Raw genomic sequence first — 4,273 nt, 5'->3', positions numbered from 1 at the left:
GATAAAGAAAATGTGTTATATTTACCCAATGGTAAGAAACAATGACATCCTAAAATTCACAGGCAAACAGAACTAGGAAAAACCATCCTAAGTGAGGTAACTCAAAACCAGAAAGATAAATATAGTATGTACTGACACATAAGTGGATACCAGACATAAAGCAAAAGATACCCAGTCTACAATCACTAACTCCAGAGAAGCTTGAACTCTCTACCAGATACAGATGGAAACAGATGCAGAAATCTACAACTAACCAATGGACCAAGCTCCTGGAGTACAATTGAAGTGAGGGAAGAGTGATAACATGAACAAAGGAGTCAAGACCATGATGGGAAAACCCAAAGAATCAGCTGACCAGAGCTAGTGAGAGATCACTGACTCAGGTCTGACAAATGGGGAACCTGTATAATAACAAACTAGACTCCTTTAATATAGGTGGCAATGGTGTGACTGGCATTGGTGTGACAATGAGGCCTCTGGCAGTGGGTCCAAGATCTAACACTAATGCACAGTCTGACTTAGTGGAGCCTATTCTATATGGAAAGATACCTTGCTCAGCCTAGACACAGGGTATGGGGGTGTGGGCGTGGAGAGGTGTCTTGGTCCTGCCACAACTAGATGTTGGGACAGACTTTGTAGACATCCTAGGGGAGGCCTTACCCTCTCCTTGGAGAGATGGGAGGAGGGGGCGAGTGGGGGAAGCAGGAAGAGAGGAGGTAGGGGGAACTGGGATTGGAATTTAAAAAATAAGTTAATAAAATGTGCAAAAAATTTAACTCGTTAAATATCGAAGGAATATATACTTTAACATAATAAAAGGCAACTTATGCCAGACCCATACTTAACATATCGAACTGAAGCTTTCTTCTGATATGGAACATAACAAGTTTGCCACTGTTAAGTTACATGGACTGGAGTGTTAGCTAGAGTCATTACACAAGATAAATAAAGGGCATCAGATATGAAAGAAGGGTGTCAAATTGTCCCTATTTGTAGATAACATGATCATGGATATGGAAAAACTTAGATTTATCAAAATCTGGTAAAAATTAATAGATGGATTCAGGGGGTTGTTGAAAGGTATGGAATACAAAGTCAGCACCTAAAAATTGCTTCTTGAGGCTGGAGAGATGGCTCAGCAGTTAAGAGCACTCACAGCTCTTCCAGAGGGCTGGGGTTCAGTCAGTTCCCAGCACCAGCATCAGGTAGCTCACTATTACATGCAGCCCCAGTGCCAAGGATCCAACCCCTCTTTGGGGATCTTGGGATAGCTGCATGCACACAGCTGCTATACAGAAATAAGTAAAATTAGAAACAATTTGTTATTGTTGTATATAGAAAAGCTGTCTGAAAAAGAATCAGGAAATTAATCCTATTAAAACAGGCACAAAAATTTTAATTGAGGATAATGTAACTAATGAGGTGAAAGATCACTACAATGAAAACTATAAAATAGGGGTCAAGGTGTAACTCATTGGTAGATCTCCAGCATACACGAGGCTCTGGGTCTCTGTCCCTGCAGAAAACCAAAAACCAAACCTACAGAAACACGTAGGAAAGAAAAGAGGTTACAGATGACATAAATAAACAGAAGATTTCTTCTATGCTCATAGATTAGGAGAATAAATATTATTAAATGTCCACACTGTCCAAAATGATCTACAGGTTTTATGTAATCTTTACCAAATACCAATAACATTCTGTCCAGAAACAACCATAAAAGCAATGCTAAAATTCAGGAGAAACAAAAGGACGACCCTGCTCCCCCCCCGTATCAGTCTTGAACAAAATTAATCACTCTGACTTGAAAATGTACCACAGAGCTATGGGAGCTCAACCCAGTGTGGTTCCAACCTTTACACACAGACACGAGGAATTGAGCATAGCAAACAGGAACCAGTCCATCCACAGATATGTGATGTATTTTCAACAAAGGCACCAAGAATTAAATCTGAAGGAAGGACAGACTCTTCAACAAATGTTTCCAGGGAAAATTTAATCTGTGCTTGTAAAATAGATCCTAGAAACTGAACTTCCCAGAAAAAAACAAAAGCCAAGCCTATTAGAGCTTTTACAAGGCCAAAGGAACTCTTTGTGGAAAGTTAGTGTTGCAGACCAGAGTCCAAATGATCTTGGACTATTTTTAGTCCCCTTAAGAGTTCTTCATTTTCACACCCTTGTCTGAACTAACATCCTTAAGATTATGAAACCTTTAAAAGCTGTTTTTTGTAGAGGCCAGCTTTCCACCAAGCCAAAACCCAAGAATGTGATCAGACAATGTCAGAGACCTACCGCATTTACCCACTTTCCTGTAACCGCTTACTTGCAGTCCCCACCAATGTATTTCATCAGTGCTATGACTGATGACTTACTTTATTCTGGAATGAATAAAATATCTAGTTGATCTTTGTTACAATTCTGAGGAGCAAGATGACTAAAAAGATCTCATGTAACCATTTCCTCAGTGGAATATGTCTTCTGCTGCAAACTGAATTCAGTCCCTAAGTCAATGTCCTTCATATATGGCTCAAGAACAAAGCACCATTATTTTCTTTGAAGCAAGAACTCCATTTTGTATTGATAACCTCTACCTCTCACTGTTGGTATCCAGGCATTATGCTGGCCCCACCCCCTGACAATGGCAAGTAGGAACACTGGCATTCAGGCAGATACTTAGACAGCTCAAAGGCCCTTGTGTTTTGTGGCTGCATCGTGCATTACCTGACTGTGTAAGAACTCTGTTCGCATGTGCAAGTTTTCCCTTTTAAGCAGGTGCTTCTGCCTGTTGGCCCCTTCTCCTTCTCCTTCCTCCTCCACCCCTTCCCCCCTACTCTTCTGTTTCCCCCTTGTTCCCTTCCACCAATAAAGTCCACGTGTGTGTGTTGAGTCTTGTGCTTCATGTTTCATCGCTTGTAACTGAAACAAAAGCACAACACTCACAACATAAAAAAATAAGTAGAATGAAAATTGTGTGTAAGACTTACAACAATAAAATTAGTAAAAAAAATGGATAATATCATGATACTTTTTTTTCTGAAAAGACTCAAAAGCACAGACAGCAATAGCAGGAATTGCACATTAACATTTTATTGTTAAATAAAAAGTTTCTGCACAATAAAGAAAATAATTAACAGAATGAAAATATAACTTGCAAAATGAGAGAGAAATATTTACAAACTAAGTCCCTGGGAAGTAATTAATGTCTACATTATAAGGAATCTAGTAACAAAAAAAAACCAAATAATGTAATTAAAACACAGACAAAGGACTTGAGTAGATGTCAAATGAATACACATAGCCAACAAGTACATGTAAAAAGCACATCATCTATATAAATTAAAACCACAATGAGAGGCCCATCATTTTGCCTTAATTAGAATGGCAAGTACAAAAGTAAGACCCAAATAATAAGTTCTGGCATGGGTGTGGAGAAATACAAAGTCTATTTATATGCTGGGAATGTAAATGTAAATGAAATTTCCTTAAACAATAAAAGTGGACTTAGCAATTGATCTGACATTCCCACCATGAGCATCCATCCAAAGGAAATGAAATCAGACACCAAGGTATCGGTATCTGAACTCCTGTTTATTGTCACTATTCACACTGTAGCCAAAATAAAAAAAATCAAGGTAGGTGTCTACCAATATATGAGTGGATAAGAAAAATGTGTTGCTGCATAGAGCCAATAGACAACTACTTAGCCACAAGAATGACATTCAGGCTTTTGTACCAGCATGGACAAAGCCTGGAAGACTATATAAAATGATATAAACCAGATACTAAAGACTGATACTGCATGATCTTACTTCTGTGTCAAATTATACAGCTGTTTTCAGAGAAGTATAGAATAGACTAATGGTTACCATAGGCTGGGAAGGCAGGACAGGGATGATTATGAAACATAAGTCAAAGGAGGTAAAATTATAGTCAGATAGGAGGAACAGGCATGAATGTTTTATAGCTCCAAAGGGTAAATAGTGCAATTAATAATAGTGTGCTGTTTACTTCAAAGCAACTAGAGGATATGGCATGTTTAACAGAAAAAAGTGACAAGAATTTGATGTGATGACTATGTTACATATTGTGATTTGATCATTGCCTGCTGTGTATGTGAACAAAATTTCACATTATACTTCATAAAACATGTAAATCTGTGTCAGTTAAAATGAAAAACAAAATAAGATCAATAGAAAATATGTGTGCACAGAGTGGACCATTTTAAACTTACGACTTATTCAAGGCAAAGATTATAGGAAGGTAAGTAAAAGCT

This window comes from Mesocricetus auratus, unplaced genomic scaffold (assembly GCF_017639785.1).
Source record: "Mesocricetus auratus isolate SY011 unplaced genomic scaffold, BCM_Maur_2.0 Super-Scaffold_4256, whole genome shotgun sequence".
In the NCBI taxonomy this organism is placed as follows: domain Eukaryota; kingdom Metazoa; phylum Chordata; class Mammalia; order Rodentia; family Cricetidae; genus Mesocricetus; species Mesocricetus auratus.
Note: the sequence above shows the minus strand (reverse complement) of the source record.